Here is a 19218-nt window from a genome sequence, read left to right on the forward strand (position 1 = left end):
TCTTCCATACTGAGCTGCATCTTTCTCCTGTGCCAAGCTTCACTTTGTGACCAGTGCCTGGTCCTTGTACTGAGAGTGCACGGAAGGGACAGAGAAGAGAGAGGGAGGCAGAGGAGGAGGGAGGAAGGAGCAGCATTAAAACCCAACAGTTTCTCTTCCTCTCATTTTAGGTCACCCAAAGTCTTCCCAACTTTACAAAAAGGCGTATGGCAAAAAAAACCCAGTAAATTCATGAACACGCACTTATTACTGAGCAGACAAATTGCGTTTCCTCCGAAATGTTCCAAAATGCATTCATTTTCAGAGGACATTACTTCCATAATACCGTGTGGAACATTAAATGAGAATTTCCCTGACTTGGCTCCAGAGCACATTTTGATATTTCATAGCCTGACACAGAGCCCAGGGTAACTAATGAAAATCTTCTCCAAAAGTGACAATCTTGTCTAGCAGCCTCGCCTGCTGAAGAGATTGCAACATAAAACAGATGAGTGCCCTGCTTGACAGCTAATTGTGTCGGCCTTAATTACAACAAGCAGGATTTAATCGGCTGTGCAGTGCAGTTTCTTAGGCTGGGGGAACCATCTGGAATGTACCTTGCTCCTAGGCTGATGGAGGGGTGGGGATCACTGCCTTTCAAAGCCAGGGGAGCGCACGGATTGGGATGCGGCAGCAGTTCCTTCCTCAATGCGTTCCATTGGAGCCGTTTGATGAACTGGAGAGATATTTTATGCACACCCGCCCGCTGCTGCCTCGTGAAGACAAGGCTTTGGAAACCTGCCTGGGCTTGGTTGCATGAGCCACGTTCCCCATCCTCGGCCCTGGGCTGCGGGCAGAGCTCGCCACGGGGCTGGCAGGTTTCACGTCTTGAGTCACTCTCTCGGTTCTCTGCCTCCCTTGTCCCTGCCCATGGGCAGCCCTGCTGCAGCCGAGGGGAAGTGATGCAAAGTCACAGTACCCAGGGACCCCTTGGTGTCGTTGGCCTGGCCCGAGGGTCCTGCACACCAAGGAGCCAAGAGCTGGGGAGCTCTGTTTGCACTGGCATGGAAACATTCACAAGGGAAGTGCCCCAAGTCATAGCATCATAGACTGGTTATGGTTGGGAAGGATCTTAAGATCATCCAGTTCCAACCCCCCTGGATGGCCAGGGACACCTCACACTAAACCATGGCACCCAGGGCTCTGTTCAGCCTGGCCTTGAACACTGCCAGGGATGGAGCATTCACAACCTCCCTGGGCAACCCATTCCAGTGTCTCAGCACCCTCACAGGAAAGAATTTCCTCCTTAGATCCAATCTAAACTTCCCCTGTTTCAGTTTGAACCCGTTACCCCTTGTCCTGTCACTACAGTCCCTAATGAAGAGTCCCTCCCCAGCATCCCTATAGGCCCCCTTCAGACACTGGAGGCTGCTATGAGCTCTCCATGCAGCTTCTCTTCTCCAGGCTGAACAGCCCCAACTTCCTCAGCCTGTCTTCATACAGGAGGTGCTCCAGCCCCTGAACTTGGGGATGTCAGTGGGAAAGAATTAGCTCTTTGCATTGGTGCTCATGCTCCTTCCAGGCTGAACATCAACACCGGGGGAATACAAGCTAGCGAATACTCCAGCACTGACCCTGGTGAGGCTGACACCACCTCCTGCTGAGCTCTGGTGGAAACAGGCTCTTGAGAACACCTCCCTGAGATCTGCGGCCGGAAGCAGTCCTTCCTTCTCTCCCCCTGAATAGGTTTAATACACGGCTATTAAAGCAGTCCTCTCTCATGTCAGAACAAGGAAGAATGGAACATGCATTTCAAAGCCTTTGAAACAACAACAACAAAAGGCTCTTGCTAGTGCATGAATCCTTTGGTACCGCATGCCTGGAAAGAGCTGTGCCCATAGACTGGTCCCTGCAGGCAGGAACAGGGCTGCTCCTATCCCTGGAGCCTGCCAGCCTCGGAGCACGGGGCAGTTGGTGCCTGGCTCCAGCCTGCCCTTGCCTCCTTCCGGTAGTGCTGCTGCAATGGGGATTTGGCCTCATCCACCCCAGCCTGCACCAGGCAAAGAGAATCACTCACTGCGAACTTCTGGGGCAAAGTCAGTCACAAAAGGCACCTCTGAGCGCTCCGTGTCTGAGGTGTGCGGGCTCATTGCTCACTTCAGGGATGCTTTATCCAGCCCTCTGCTGCTGGGTACCAGCAGCACCTGCAAGGGGATCGATGGCATCCACCCGCGGCTGCTTTCATCTACCAAGAGCAGGTAGAGCCCCAGCAGGGAGCTCTCAGGATCTAACACCCCTCAGCAGCAGCACGGTCCTCCCCCTCTCCCCAGGCCCCTGTGTTTAACCCCTCACCTCTCCATGCCTTGGCATCGCTTGCTGGGCCCTTCCCTCTGTGGCTGCTGGTGCAGGTCCGGTTCTCTTCCTGGCCACGGGGCTCTAACCTGCTTCCCAGGCTCAGCTGCTTGTTTTGCCTTGGCTCCGTGGCTCAGATCCTTCACCTCAAGCAGAGTTTTTCTTGGTGTAATTGACTTGAGGCATTTGCCTCTTTTCTCCCCCTGTTCTCTGTCTGTTTTACCCAGTCTTCCCTGGTTTGATCTCTGGGAGGCTGCTGCGAGCTCCCTGCTGGGCTGACATTGATCCCACACCACCCATCTCCTCCTGTGCTGATGGAGTCACGGAGGATCACAGCGTGGTGTCAGAGCAGCTCCCCCCTCCCCTGCTCTGATGCTGCGTTCTGACCAGGCAGCGTGGTCAGGGCATGGCCCCTCTGCACTGAGCAGGAGAGACTCCACAGCACCTTGTACATGGTATGGGATTTCTGGGGTCCGCAGGCCAGCCTGGTGAACCCCAGTGCTAAATCCACGCAGGCTGATGAGTAATGATGTAGTGGGATGGATCCATGTCCATGGAAGCAGAGAAGCTTCTTTGAAGGGTGGATGTGAGCCATAGGGTGGAAGAGGCACCGGAGAACAGAGCATTCAGCCCTGTTCAGGGCGAGGGCTGAGCCCAGCAACTTTGGTGCTCCAAGGGACCACCAAAAGCAAAGCCCAGGGCTCTGGGCTCATGCACAGACTCATAGCAGATGATGCAGGTGGGCTTTGGGCTGGTTTTTCTGCCTGGAGTACCTGAGAGAGTCCTTAGGAAGTTGGAGGGAGCATGGCAGTGAGCCTGGGAGGGCACACGGTGGCTCCAGCCCCTGTCATTGCCTCACACCCACCCTAGTGAGCCTGCACCCTCCCTAAGGAGCTGTTGTGGGCTCACCTGCAAGGAAACTGGGAGCAAGATTTAGTCCAGGCTCTGTGGTCCTTGGCCTTGCACCGGATGCACGGAAGCAGAGCTGCTCCGGGTCTGCTGATGTGGCTCCCAGCTCTGCCCAGTGCCTGGTACAGGGCTCTGCAGCACGCTGGGATGTGTGTGTGCATCAAGAGCTTCGGAGCCTCCCTGTGAACAAGCAGCACAACCCCCTGGTTACAGCAGGCCAGCAGCACTTGGGTTCATTCCCAGGCTTCTCACCCGACCTTGGGTAAATCACCCGACCTTCTGTTTCCCTGCCCCTCTGCTCAAACGGGAGCAATGAGACCATCTGTAAGAAACGGCTCCGAGATCTCCAGGGATGCTCCTCCATCCATGCTCATCGCAAAACCTCCCTTCTGCTTCTTCCCCCTCTCTCTTCTGTAATTTCCAAACCCAGAATCATTCGCCATCTCCCAACCAGCTCCCCCCACAGCAATTAGTCTCCCTTACGCCCATTTATACAACTGCAAAACCCAAGAAGCAAGGTCAGCCACTGGCAGAGTGTAAGAACAGCCCATTTTCCATACCAGCATCCCTGCTTCCGACCACTATACCTTCCTCCACTAGGAAAACATATCAGGGGAAGCCAGACTATGAGCATTGTCCACAGTGCTAATCTTCAGAGGACCATATTAGTGCAATTTGATGTCAAGACGCCTTATCTATCATGAAGCAAGGAGTAAGATTAAAGGACTGGAGTTACAAGTGCCTTTTTGTTTGCACTGACTGGCCGAGTGTCTGCCTGGAAAACAGAGGCTTTCCATCTAAATTACTGTCACGTTTGCCATGCAGGAGTAGATTGGTCTCAGCACCCTTATTAAAAGGACTTACAACCCTTCTACAGCAGCGGCTTGAAACTCTGCAGCTCTCAGGAGCAGGGTTGCAAAGTGGATGTTGAACACCAGATACTGATCAGAGTAAACCTGAAGCAGCTTTCCCAACATCAGTGGAATAACTTCTGCATTGACACTGGAATCCTGCCCTGGGGACCTGCTCCTGTTCCCTACCCTCTTTGCACCAACTCAGCTGCAGCACGTGCTCTGCTCATCCAAACTGGTGGAGCCACCGTGGACCTGGATACAGGTGCACAGGTTTGCACTGGGTGATACACTGATATGCACACCAGTGAGGACAGGCAGAATACAGCCCTCTAAACCACCTTGGCTTAAAGGTGAGGTTGCTCCAGAGCACCCCTGAAATCACTGGGGAGGAAAAAGAAAGAAGGTGGAAAAAGACTGGATTAATAAAAAGGAAAAGAAAGAGAATGCAAGGAGAAATGCAAGAAAGAAAGGCAGGAGGAGCACAGGGCAGGGTGTTATCAAAGGCTTGCGTTGTATGCTTAATGATGCTTTAATCCCGTAATGACATGGAGGCGCACGAACATGAATATGGAAGGCAGGTACAGCCAGGATCAAACACGCTCGGGTTTTTTGTGTTTTCACCTGAAACGCATCCAAAACACACTGTCAGATGGTGTTTGCTACACTTGTCTCCTGCTGCCGCTGCTCCGCCTGGCAGCTGCACAAAGCACTGCTCCAGCAACAGGGCGAGGGAGGGAAAAGGGACTGCGAACTTCCCTGGGGAAGAGGATAATGACCATAACAGAGATGAGCATCCTCCCGAGGCCGCCCGGCTTCCCCATTAGCAGCAGCAGCCCCGTAGATGGCAGTGGCAAGTCGAAATGCAGCCAGCCCAGCCCTGCCTCCGACGGCAGCCTGCAGGTCCCAGCAGATCCAGTCCCTGGGATACTGACACCATCACCGACCTTTACCCGGCCCACACCGGTTCTCTTCTTGCTTCAAGGGCAAGGCTCCCTTTGCCGTTCCCTCTTCTGCCTGGGGCTTGCTCCAGAGGAGAGCTGAGGCTGTTCCCAGACCTGGGAGGTGCAAGGGGGCAATGGAAGAAGGGGCCCGTGGGGCTGTGACAAGTGGGGAGAGCAAGGAGGAGAAAGCGAGGTAGGGAGAGGAGCAGAGGGAGGAGGATGCAGGCTGGCAGGGCAAGAGGAGCACCCCTTCTCCTTGGCACTCCTGCAAGCCCCGGGGTACGCCCCAGGCCCCTGGGAGCAGTGTGGGTGAGAGCCTGCTGCTGATTGCCATGTATTTATATGCACGGTGTCATGAGAGCACAGGGGACTTTCTACGAGCAGGAAAACGGAGCCCTTGCCTTTAAAGCACTTTGCAACTCAGCAAGGAGAGAGGAGATTAATATGAGCTGGTGCTTTGGAGGGCAGCAGGGAGAAAAAAGTGCAGGAGGGGGACTTACATCATCAAGGCATGGAAACAGGAGGTAAGCACAGGGAGCTTAGGGGGAGCAGGAACTACATATCCTGACTTCCAGGAGCTGGATGTTGCATTGCAGTGGCCTTTCTTGTCTGCTCTTGGCTCTCATTTCCAGCAGCAAAGAAGAAATCCCCCAGTAACTCCTGCCAGTTCAGTGGGAAGGGCAGAAACCTGAATTCCCTTCCTTGAATTGAAGCTCAGAGCTCACCGAGACTCCACAAAGCCAAAGGGGCAACTCCTCTGATGTGTTCCACCAGGCACCCGACACTCAGAAGTGCCCTGACTCCCTACAACCAAGGGCATGTTTGATTCCAGCTGCTTGCAAGGGAAGCATGGACAATCAGAGCCCAACCCCTACCCTTCTGTGGGGTCAGGGCTCCCACACTGGGTGGCACAGCTTCTTCTGAGGTTGCCTGGGGCAACCCAGTAACCCACTGGCTTCCTTGCCAAGCCAATGAAGCAGGAGAGGTAAACTCCTGCCTGACTTTAATCAGATCAACTACCTGGATGTCCTCATGGGCTCCCTGTGAGGGGAGGTGGCCTCCGAGTGGGCACGTCAAGATTCCTCCTGTTCCCATCTATGGTACCAAGGCACTTGCTCTTGTCCTACAGCTTGGCCCATGTCCCCACGGAGCAGCTCTCTGACCTTCAGGTGTGTTCTGCATACCCCACATCCCAGGTTTAAATGAGGCAAAAGATTAGGTATGTAAAATGTGAGCTGACTCCAGGCTGCCAGAGCTGGGAAGGAAACAAGGAGATATTAACATTCATCCATCACCCCTGCTTTATTGTCAAAGTTGAGCAAAACTGCTCCGGGGAGTGCTGCTATGAGAGACCAGCAAAGAGCTGAGCAACCCTGACCACTGGTGGCAGCCTGAGCAGCCCTGCTCCCAGCATGGATGCAGTACCTGAAGGTGGCTCCTCCATCCTTTATTCCCTTGGTCTCCTCACTCTTTTTGTCATCTCCTTCTCTCTCATCCCCTTCCCTCTTGCCGAAGAAGGATGGATCTGTCATCTTCACGTTTCCAGGGCAACAAGAAGAAGTTTCCCTCCAGCCCAGAGGTAAAGCAAACCCGTTCTGCTGGAAAATTCAAAGCGAGGATTAAAATTTATAAACCAGCACACGACCCAGCGCAGCAGCATCTCCCGTTCCTGCCGGCTCAGCCCCACCAGCAGAGCTGGGGCCACCTGCACAGGGTTATTCACTGGGTCCCCGGGCGCAGCGCAGAGCCAGCGCTTGCCTGCAGTGGACAGAGCCGTGCTGGATTCTGGCCTGCTTGGTCCTGTCCTAAGCTGGCAGCGCTGAAGAGGAGGGGAAACAAGGAAGAATAAACAGAACAACGTGTGCCCAAGTAAGACTTAAGCGTTCCGTAAGCAGGATGTGGTGCGGGTCCATCAGTTGCCCAAGAACCCCATACAACAAACTGATGATCTCCTGAGGCACCAACTGCAGATACAATCACCTGGAACAAGTCTTAAAGGGTGACGATTTATGCACTTCATATTTCAGGCCATCAAACGCAGAATGAAACCTCTGGGAATTAAGTACCTGAGTTCCTCCGGAACCGATGCCAAGGCGTCCCACACTTTAAGCACCTCAATTTCCCAGGCGCTTTTGTTAAGCCTCTCAGCAAAGCACGCTCCCTGCCTGCGAAGGGTTTACATCCCAGCGATAAGGCAAGAGCCAGTAGTTTGATGCCAACAGATGGAAGCAATAAGCAAGCACAGTGACTGTAACAGAAATAATAAACAACCACACGTAGAACGTTTCCTTCCACGTTAGCCAAGCAAAGTCCATTAATTCTCATCTGGAAATCCCTGTAACATTTGCAGCGAGGCTCTGCCGTGGCTGCGCACACTGCTGCCCACAGCATACATTTGCCTTGGTAATGGGAGCCATCACCCCGTGAATCGTGCTGGTTTCTCCTACCAGCTCATTGCCACGATGCCCAGGGAAGCAGGATACAGCGAGTCGTAAGAGCTGAGCCAGATGGGCCTGGGTAGGATGGGAAGGAAGGAGCCTTGCACCGTGTAGAGGGTCCTTCTCACCGTGCGGACCGAGCTGGTGAAACACAGCAGTGGGATGTCGTATTTATAACGCCAGGAGTTATGCATGAGGCAATCCCGAAGCATAATTACTACTAAATGTTTAATTAATAGCTGCAGAACGTATTGATAAGTTCATCAAAATGATGCACGAGTGCATGAATATTCCAGAGCAGGCAGGAGACAAAAAGCTGCTCCTGGAAAGTGTTAACAAGGTGATTGCACCATTTACATGGGCAGCCTGCAAGTGCTCAGCTCACTCCTGGTAGAGGAGCAGTGTTCAGCCCTCCAGGACTGAACCACCTCATTGCAACCTCCCCTTTGCAAACCTCTCACTTCCCCTGTTTAATACAAACAAATTGATGACATTTCCCAGTTAACGGGACCAAAGCAAAGGAGTTAATTGCTTTAAGAAGCTTTAACTGCATTGCCATCCATTGGAATGATTGCCTCTGGAAAAACAAACATTAAAAGCCTCCAGCAACGATAAGCAAGATACCCAAAGGGTCAACTCCAGCAAGTGCTGGTGTGGAGCACAGAGAGAAATAAAACCAAGCACCGAGTGATTTTTGGCTGCCTGCATTCTTCCCCTCTTCTTTACCTCCAGAGAACTGAAGCTGATGAGCTCTGCCCATTGCACCCTAACTCTACAAGAGGCCTTTAGCCAAAGCCCTTGCTAACTGCTAGTATTTACCTTTCCTTCCTCATCTCGGTACAGACAGGCTGGGATGGAGGCAGAGCTCTGGACAAATTCAAATGCTGCCTCATTTGGAAGCCTAGAGGAAGCACGGGTTGGGTTTTGGCATTGCTACACAAGCTGGTTTTGGCTGGGAGACTGAACAGGAAAGCCAAGGTACCAGAAGAGCTGCTCTATCTAATCTCATCTTCTTGAGCTAATAATCTCCCTAGCTGCTCATGCTTTTAGATCTGCTCTATATTCTAACTCATCTGTTTTACCAGTGCCTCATCCACGCTCGATCCCTCCTCATCTGCTCTAATGATTTATAATCCATATTGGATTCTGAGAACAAGTTTTAAAAGGCTCCTGTGAGGAGACTAAGCCTTGCTGTAAGTCTCAGTCTGGGTGAGGTAGGTGCCTAGATAGGAAGCAAAAAACATGCAGCTATTGCTAAAATGCTTGGGAAAAGTCACTTGTTTTCCTCCTGCCCCCCATGAATGAGTCCATTCTGCACAGATTTAGGTAACTTTTCATGCAGGTCTAACCTGGTGGCCTTGCCTGGGGTGGCAGCAGCAACAGAAGAGAGATGAAATATGGACAGGACTCGAGGCGTGACCTCTTGGTCCCTCCACAGTACAAGAGGGAAGCACAAGTCTGCCTATCTTTGCAGGGCATACAAACAGCCCCCAGTCCTCTCCTCACCTCCTGCTGTGATTGTTGGGGGTGCTTTACCCAGGGCCATCAAAAGTCACCGGTCATGACGAATAACCCAAAACACAGCCTGCAAGCGAGTCAGCTGCAGTGATTTGATAACCGCATCTTGAACAACTGCACTCCTGTTATCCAGGATGGAGAGCTGGAGATGTCCTGCCCATGGGAGCACTCACAGGTACCCAAACATGGTTTTAATGGTGGAGCTTGATGATCTTCAAGGTCTTTCCCACCCGAGCTGATTCTGTGGTGTGGGGTCCCCTCTCCATGCGCCAGGCATGCGATGTGCCTGCGCCATCTGCTCAGTGCCAGACTCACCTCCCACACAGCCAGGCAGGAGCTCAGCATCCTCAGAGGACTCCACAGCTTGCAGCAGGGCTAGAAAACAGCTTTCCCATTCCAACCCACAGCCCAGCTCCCTTAATATACCTGTCTCGGTACCTCCTCATGCAAAGCTGGCTGTGATTACAACCTCCCAGCACCTGAGTTAAAGACCCTGCCCCAAAACCTCACCCATCAGCTTAATTTTCACCTTTACTATGTAGCACCTCTCAGGTGCTTTCAATGTAAAAACCATCTAAGCAGTAAGTCCCTCCCCTCTAAACGTGGTATCTCATCCTGCAAAGGATGCTTTGGCTCTTAGTTTGTGCAGAGAGGGGAAAAACAAGTCCTTCTCCTTGTTAAATGAATAACACCAGTGCCTTCCTTGGGTAAAACTTCTAATGAGGTCACAGGGGTTGAAATGCCACCACTGCAACTGGTGCCCTCTTCTCATCTCCAAAACAACATTTCCTACATACAGACACAGCCCACTGGTTGTTTATCAGGGGATGGAGGGTTTTGCTTACAGAGAGATCCCAGTTTCTGACTTTTGCATTGCCCACAACCTCATTCCCACCGTGACCCACAGCTAAGGACCTGCAGCTTTGCAAGGGGTTTTACTGGAAGGTGATGACAAAGAAGAGGTCTACCCTGAAGCCAGAGAAGAGGACAGGAGGTTGGGAACATTTCATTTGCTCCCAGCAGTCAGGGAGCAGCGTCTGCAGCTTGATAGACAAGCAGGAAAAGCCCCTGGCCAAACCCCATGACAAGGGAGTGGGGGCAGCGGGTGAAATGCTGCAGAGGAGCAGCTCCTGCCAGCCGGGAGGGGATGACCTGATGGCTCTGAGCAGACCACCCCAGCCCCGGCACGTGTCCAGCGCCGCGGGCACCGCAGCCACAGATTGTGGCCTTCCAGCTCCGAGAGATGTGCAGCCACGTGCAACCTCAGTGCCAGCACTCATCAGCTCCCAGGCCAACCAACAGACAAACTCTGCTCGATAGCTCACAGCACAGGCTGGGAACAGCTCCTGCTAAGAGCTGCTCCTGAACTTGAGTCCCTTCCCTGGGGACTGATCCTTCCTCTCCCTTGGCTTTCACAGACCGGATCATCAGCTCCAGGGGTTGCTCCACGTGGGTGACTGTGATGGTTTCATACCCATCCCCTCGTGCATCCCCCCACGTGCTCAGAGCTCTTTGTCCCTCTCCTTGGTCACATTGTAAATGAGAAGGAGCTTAACCCACCAGCAGCATCTTTCTCCTTGACATTCAGGCGATAGAACAGGTCCTTGTAGGGTCAAGCACAGTGTCTTTTAAATAATGCATCGTGTTGGTATTTAAGTGCTGGCTGAGAGAGAAAAAGCAACTGGGGTCCCAGAGCTCCGTATTCTTTACAGCAGGGCCATTGGAAGCCCTTCACCTGCCCCACCTCTCACGTGCTCCTTCTCTGCATCCCACACGTGTCCCATCCATCACACCTCCTGCATGTGTGTGGGCTCCCCATGCACGGTCATGGCTCTGCTGCCACCCTCACTTGCACGTCCTTATCCCCCTCACATCCCAAACCCTCCACACCTCGCACTCAGACCTGATGTTGCTGGGCTGGGGGGGTGCATGTGTAACTATACCTGGCCCTAAAATGTACCTGTACTTGTACCCCTCCTGGCATTCCTGCTGCAAACCAACAAGAACCCAATGGCTGTGCTTACCTGGGTGTTCCTCACTGCTCTGGAGATGGGGAGGAAGAGGGAGGTTTATGCACCAAATCTGGGCTATGACATAAGGCCTTTCAGAGGAGCAGCCCACAGTTGCCTCCAGAGCCTGCTGTGATAGACAGCCCTCCTGTCCAACCCCACAGGCCATGGTCATGTTCCATACTGCAGCAAGAGACACCATGGGGAGTTGTGCAGTGGGACCTTCTCCATCACTGCTCTGTGAAAGAGGAGAGAGGGGCAGCAGCCAGCATCCACCTTGCTGGCTCTTAGCTGAACACTGGGGAGGATCTGCTTTGAGTTTTCAGGCTCGTGATGTGTTGCCAAGAGCTGTCGCTTCCACTTGGATCAGGCACCCTGAGCGCTGCGTTAGCAGGTAGGGTCACACCTCTGCCTGGGATCACTGAGCAGGGATGGGGACAAGAGCTGGAAACACCCGTGAGCTCCTGCCAGCACCTCTCCCACTGCTGGTTGTCACTGCAGAGCATTTTATTACTGAAGTCACCCTCTGCTACCTTGGTTTAAAGCTTCTGACAAGCGAGGGGGACTCGGGCTGTAGTCAGCTTCCAGCACCCTGCTGTGGGGGCAAGCACGTCTGCTCCCTTCCTGGGGTCCAGCAGAGCTGGGGACGCTGTGTCAGGGCTGTGGCCTCAGTGCCCTCAGTTTCCCAGTGCTTTGCATGGGAGAATCCAGGCATTCCAGCTCCTGCTCTGCTCTGTCCATCAGCAGCTCCCACCACCCCAGCTGGGACTGAACCACACGTGCCCTGTGCTGGCGCTCGTGGATGTCATCTCTAAACACCCCAGTCTCCAAAACCCAAGGGATGGGATGGGTCTCATCCCTTTGAGGAGACGACCATCCATTCACTCTGTTTGTTCCTTGCATCTACCAGCCCAGGAAGAGAAAGCCTGTTCCCCCCCTCAGCTGAAACCCCTTCATCCTTGAGATCAATCTCATCTTTTCCAGCCCCTTTTGCATAGACCCAAGCCTGCACTGAAGCAAGGCATCAACCCAAGAACTCAACAGCATGACTCAGGGAGCGGGGACAAAAGCAAACTGCCAAAGAACAAAGGGAAGAAACCAGGAGCTGACTTTTCATGGTCCTGACATAGGTGAACTGAAAGCCCTGTGTGAGGATGCGGGCGAGCTGGGGGCATGTGTCATCATAGAACAGTTAGGGTTGGAAAGGACCTTAAGATCATCTCGTTCCAATGCTGACAGAACCGCCTCAGTGCTGCATCAGCTCCTTTTCCAGCTGAGAGGGAGGTGGGATCCTTTGCAACACGCCTGGAATGCCTCTGGAATTAGAGTGTGGCAATAAACAGAGGGAACTGCTGGTGGGCACCGTACGCTATTGCCTGCGGTACCCCCTTTGCGTGCCGCTAGGGCTCCATCTGATCCAACAGGGAGCTGTGCAGAAAGCAGTGGCTCTGCTCCAGGTTTACACTGCGCCAGGAGGAGGATTTTGGCCCAGATCGTTTGTGTGGGGGCTTTTTCCTGTTTTTTTTTTCCCCAAAGCCATAACTTGGCCTCGCTTTACAGCAACTTCCCTCCCAGCGCAAGCGAGGCCGCGCTGCGATAGCGGCCCTAATTGCCATGTCAGGCATTTCACAGCCATTCATTCCCCAGCATCAGCAGCTATTGTTGTAAATTAATAAAGCCTGGACACAGCCCGGATTTAAGAATGAAAGCACAGAGAGAGGGAGCGTGATGGAGCCTTAAAGAGACAGGAGATCTGAGGGCTCCTGACAAGCCCCCGAGACTCGGATCTCTTCAAGTGCTTTCCAAAACCAACAGCGCGTGGGGCTGGAGGTGTTTCTAACTGCAGCTGCCTAAAGCACGTTGGTTCAGAATTGCAGGGTATTTTTAGACTGTAAAAGGGAGCAGATATAAATATGTCTTCATTCCTGCTGCAATCCAATTGGTTTAATCACTGACATCACTGATAGGTGTGATCCCTGCTGTACAAACAGAGCTTTTATTATAGAGCGGGCACGCAAAGCAGAGGTGTGTGTGTGTGTGTGTGTGTGCGCCTGGGGATATATATACATGTTTTTATGTATTTGTACATAATATATGTATTTATATACAGGCACAGACACGTACCCCTCCCTTTCCTGTTGGAAAACCTGATGCCTGAATCAATTGCACCACTAAGACAAACCCCATATTTCGCTGGCAGAACAATTAGGGCTGTCGGATCTGATGGCCACCGTTCTGCAATGAATTATTCATGGGGGCTAAGAAAAGCTGGCAGATTTCTGGCACTGTGGCATAAACGGGCTCGAGATCCCAGTTATCTGCAAGTGACCTGCTCCTCCCGGGTTCCTGAGGCACCAGAGCAGAGGGAGAAATGGGAACTATTTTCTGATGCACAAACTGATTCACTCCATATGAAATGAATGAGCTTGGGCCTCTGCCCTGCTCCTAGGGAGTTCTGCACGGTGCAGTGTGACCCCAACAGTTGTGTGCTCCAAACTGCCTTGCCAGTGTCTAAGGGTTTGAGAAGGGTAACTGTTGTGTGAAACAGCCATGTGGGGTCTGCCTGCTGCTCTGCAAGTCTCCTGCCGTATATCCAGCAATGGGGAAGAGCAGATGTCCAAGGAAAAAGCATAAAGTTGGGGATGGTTCAAAGCCAGAGCCTGGGCTCTTCTCATCACCACTGCTTCATGCATCCCTTGTGCTGTTTGGAGAGGCTCTGAGGCACATGCTGAGCCTCTGCCGAAGCCCTGCACTGAATCCCAGTCCTGATGGCTAAAGGTGAGGAAGAGGAGGGAAGGAGAATGCAGTGACTGGGAAGCAGATGCCCTGTACCAGTCCACACTGAGAGGCACAGAACTGGCTGTGGGATGCGCAGTGTTACCTGCAATGTGTTTCCCAGGCAGTATTTAGGTGTCTCTCCCATCCCTCCTCTGCACTTTGCTGGCAGCCTGCTGTGAGTCTGTAGCTCTGGTTTAAAGCTATTTGCTTTCTCTGAGGCTTTAGGGACTTTCCAGGACTTTTATTCACCCATCAGTCATTGGCTGGAGAATAAAACGTTACAGCCACAACCAAAGGTCAAAAGAAGTTCCCCGTTCAAAGTCCTCTCCTCAGCAGGAGTTAAGTACAGCCTCAAACTCCACTGCCGAGCATGATGTCTCTCCAAGGCTCTGTTTCCATGGCTGGAGCTCACCTCTGAGCAAAGCAGAGGCCAAAACCTGAGCTAAGGACAGCAGATACAGACTGGAAAATCCATGACCGCAAATACTGTGTCCCAGAGGCACAGCCAAGCAAATTTCTTTAGGTTTCTCCAACCCATTAATCTTCTACCCGGTAATATAACACTTAATGCTGTTAGCAGTGGACAGGTAAAGGAGGAGGTTCAAGGCTTATTGGTTTAAATAGTCCAAGTAGTTTCCAACTTCTTGGGTATTTCATTACAGCCCAACAGAGCCAGTTACTGATGGTAAAACCAGGACATGCCTAGAAGAAAATGACCCCCTTATTTGAGCCCCTGGCTCCCCAGATAGCCCCAATTCCCACTGAAACCCAAACTGCCCCGGGTGACTTCCCTGAGTCTCTTCCAAAGCCTCAAGGAAGGGGGAGTTTCTCAGTTCGGAAGGGAAGGATGGGGATAGCACACACATCAAGGTAATCGCAGTGCAGAGAAGACAGGGCTGATGCTGTGCATAGGTCCCCCTTGTCTAGAAGCTGCCTTCCCCACCCTACGTTTTCTCTGCAGTTTTAATGTTCAGCCTTTGGATTGCATTAAAATATTAATGCTAACGGGTTATTATAATTTTAGATTCCAATTTTTAATATTCTAATACAATCAAAAGCCCAAATGAAATCTTTCAACATTGCTGGGTGAAACGATTATGTGCAATTGAAACAGAACAATCCGCCAGAGCCAGGAAAATGTTTTCCTGGGATTTTCCCACCCTGGGTAATTTACCCAATGTCTTTCATTTGTTCCAAAGGCACAACAGCCCAATATTAGGGATTCTATGGGATTGTGCATTCGAGTGTCTCAAATTGAACCAAACACCCCTGAATGGGGCTCAGGTTTTACCTTCTTCCTTCCGGGTGTGTAAAGAACAGGGGAGGTACCAAGTGGAGAGTTCTGGGCAACCATAAAGGCTACGATGCTGCAGTGAAGACCCCCCCATTGCTCTGTGCTGCAAGTGGAGGTGACCGGGTGAGCACCTCTCTAAGTGTGCTCGTAGCCCTCTGGTCCTAATGCTTCCAAGGTCCCCACTGGGTGCTGCGTGCTTGTGGTACCCTCTCTGTTTTCTGGCATGAGAAAGCTGCTAACGCTTCTAAACTATGCTTCAATTTAAGGCAGATTAAGAGCAAAATTCTAGTGGGACTAATAGTGTGTAATCTTCTTTCCATTGCTCGTCTTGCTTTATGAGGAGCAGTGCACTGCAATGGCGTATTTCACACTCCGAGGCTGATATTTCAATTTCCTGCTTAAGTTACAATGAAAACTGCCCACACTGCTGATGCTCCCATGAAGAATAATTTATGTTGATTGACGTCCTTTAATTCCCTTTGGATGCAGCTCATGATTAGGAGATGCCAGGAAATGTAAAAGCATGTCCTACCTGCAGACTCCTCTAAGCTCCTCTGGAAGGCTTTGAAAAGCTTCCAGTTTCAAGCACAAAACACTGCTACTGATCTTTAAGCACCTTCCTTGTCGTCCCTGTCTTCCTCCCCTACCCCACAGGAAGACAGAATGCAATCACTGAGCTCAATCCCAGCCTTGGGAATTGAGCTCATGGCAGCAGAATGATGCTGGGAGGACGCTGACCCTCCTGCAGGTTGTGGCAGGGCAAATGCCTGCACCCTGCCTGCCTTCCTGAACAGGTTTTTAGGACACCCACCAGCTTCATGAAGCTGAAAAGCCCATGACTGGGGTTTGCATTGGTTTGGGGGACTGCTGAGACGGATTTCAAGACCCTGATGGGCAGCTGCATCCTCATGTGGCTCACTAGAGTGACACAAGTTAGGTGTTAGCAGAGAAGGGAGCAGAAGCCCTGAGCCTTGGGCATCAGCAGCTCTGCAGGGATATGCCTTGGAGTCATCCCCCGTGCACCCAATTCTGCTTCAGCTGCTGGGGCAAACTGCTGCAGAGGAAATGTACAGAATGAGGCATCTGGGTGTGAAATCAGGCTGCAAACCTGCTCTAAAACCAGTCCCTGCACTGAGGCTCTCAAGCCAGCCTTGCTGGCACCCTTATGCTAACCAGACATGAGCAAACATGCTCTTCCTCCCGCACCCAGACTCATCTTCCCCAGCACGCACAGCCCAGCATCCCATTGCCCCTCGCACACCTTTGCCCTTGCCATGAAACATCATTTACACTGCATCCCTTTGCTTGGCTAGTCAGCGTGTTCCTTGTACCTGGCAAAGCAGCTGCCTCCCTATCTCCTGTGGACAGGAGCCATGTCCCTTTGTGGAGGATTTGCCTGGCCAGCAAGGATTTACTCTCATTCCAAACTCAATTCAGCTCCACAGGCTGCTAATGCAGCATATCTACAGCAGAATAACCCATCCAGCACAACCAAGGGAGAGGATTCCCTGTGCGGGCAACATCAGTTTGCAGGCTGGTAAGTGGAGGAAAGGGAATTGGCCCCTGGAGCAGGCTCCCCAGGAGCTGCGGGAGGGCTGCTGGAGCTCAGAGGGTTAAGAAGCAGCCCCAAGCAATGCAAGGCTGAGCATCGCTTCCAAATGCTGAGAAACCTTCTCATCAAAACAGTGTCAGAGCCTGTCACGGCGGAGGGAAAACAACCGCGCGATCCACGACGGTTCTGCATGAGATGTGAAGTGCTGTTTAGTTAAAACAAAACTCTTTCAACGCACCCGGCTGGGGAAGGGAAGGGAAAGGGGGGGGAAAGGGAAAGGCAAAAAGCTTCTGCACTTTTGAAGCTTAAAGGATATTTAAATGGAGAAACCTGTTGAGGCGTGCAGAGCCTGCCTCCGTCTGCAGCGGGTACCCACGGTGCGGCGAGTGGTAATTGCTGTCAGTCAGGGAGATGGGAGCGCCTTTGCCAGCCTCCTGCTCGCTTCACAGCATCCCCTTCCCCTGCCCTAGCAGCCACAGGACCATGGGAGCGGAGGGGAGAAGCCCTTTTTAACCAGGCAGAAGAGGAAAGAAAGAGCCCGTGATGCATCATAGAACCATAGAATAGCGAGGGTTGGAAAGGACCTTAAGATCATCCAGTTCCAACCCCCCTGCCATGGGCAGGGACCCCTCACACTAAACTATCTCAATGGTTGCCAGTGAGGTGTTGGATCCCTGCAAGGGTAATTCCTGCCCCAAGACAGCTCACTCCTTCCCATGGGCCTTGTTTTGTGTGCCACGGAGCAAAATGCTTCTCACAGGGATGCGCTGATATTACTGCAGAAAGGCAGGGCTGGAACATGGATTTCAGTGTGCAAATGCACTGTTGTACCCTCAACACAGCACTGCCCTGGCTCCAGAAAACCTTTGGTATTCCTGGCCCTGGAGCCTCAAAGGATTCAACAGGAGGGATGTAGGCAGTGGAAATGCAATCAATGGAAATGGTGCTACAAGCTTTGGGGCTTTATTATCCCCTCCAGCTCGCTGCTGGGAAGGAGAACAGGACTTACCCATCTATACAGTCAAATGAAGGCAATCTCCCTCTTCCCTGCCCAGCTGTGGAATAGATCCTTTTAACACAGAGCAGTTCATAACAGCTGCCAAGGACTCTAACGTGGAAGACAGTGACAGAAACCACAGCTAAAGGAGACAAAAAGGAGGCACTGAAAATTGTGGAGGATCAGCATATCTGCAGAAGGAGACTTTCGTGGACGTGCCTTTAATCTTTCCCGCTTCCACCCCTTAATAGGAGAACCTGATTCCAAGACTCGGTGATGGATTCCCGAGCCAGACACAAAGTGACAGGCTCATTTTCAACTATTGCACAGCTATAATTCTGTGGTTTATTTGTTATTATTTTAACCTGCTGATGGAGCGGGGCTGTGATGGAGGCAGCGGGGACCAGCTCTGGCTGAAGGCATTATTTAGAGTTAGGTGTTTAAGGCGAGAGCCTCGTGCCTCTTGATATTTATGAAGAAGATGTGCCCGGAGCTGCAGCGCTCCTATCTTATTTGTTTGTTGTTCAAACAAAGGAGCAGGAAATTGGATGCTGTTTCTAGCCACTGATATCATCTCGACGGTTAAGGGAAGGCCACTGGTCTTTACATGTTTCCCCAGCAGAGCAATGAGGAGGTGTCTCCAAGGTGGATGAGTCACCTTGGAAAGTGCTTTGTCTCTGCAAGCAGGGAAAGGCCCCGCTCCATAAACCCATGAGACAGAACCAACTCCAAGCGAGCTGAGCAGCATCCTCCAGGCTGCCTCTCACTGGAGCTTCTCTTCCCATTTGCAGGAAGTTTCCCCCATTTCTTGCCTTCATTTCCCCTCCTCTCATTTCAAATGAAGAAATCTCGCCTTGGAGAACAGGGCATTTGTCCCACTCACAGCAAGGCTCTTGGAAGGAAACCTTCCAGCCAGACTCAGCGCTGAGCCCTCATCCCACTGGAGACCAGGGTGAGAAATCCTGCTGTGGCTGATGGGGCTTCTGTGGGATTAGGGAATGTTCATGTAGCCGGAGCAGAGCCACGCTGGGCCCCCCTTTTCTAGGCCAGAGAAGTTCTTTAGCCCTAATGTGGCAGCTCTGAAGCTACGCCTGGCTGGTTTTAAACCCCAGCTAGCTCACCTCGCCTTACAGCACGGCTGCACCAAGGAGACGGTGCACAACTTGCTGCACTCCATGAACTTGCTTGCGTGCTCCTAAATCACTCTGGCAGCTTGCAAAAGTTCATTCAGCCTCAGGAACTGGGCCTGCTGCAGCAGCAGGAGCTCAGGAAGGGGCTATATACCCAAGCTATGAAGTTTAACCTCTGCCATGCTTCTGTGCAGCAGAGCAGTGCCGTTTGTGCTGCAACAGACCAGGAGCTGGAAGCGGTGATTTCTGGATGCTGCCTGCATCCCTCTGAGCCAGGCACAAGTACCTTCAGCATTGTTATTCCAGTTTCTCACTGTGTACATCTACTCACAAAAACCTATGGGCTCTGTAGGGCTTTGCAGCAAAATCCAACAGACTTCAGCCCAGTGCACTAACCAACAGCAATCCGACGGTGATCCAGTGGTAGCTGTTAAAGCTCTCTCGTGTTCTCGGCTTTCTCCCCAAGC

The sequence above is a fragment of the Pezoporus flaviventris genome, unplaced genomic scaffold (assembly GCF_033815535.1).
Source record: "Pezoporus flaviventris isolate CSIRO_AGI_PZ_B2104156 unplaced genomic scaffold, CSIRO_AGI_Pfla_v1 ptg000043l, whole genome shotgun sequence".
NCBI lineage: Eukaryota > Metazoa > Chordata > Aves > Psittaciformes > Psittacidae > Pezoporus > Pezoporus flaviventris.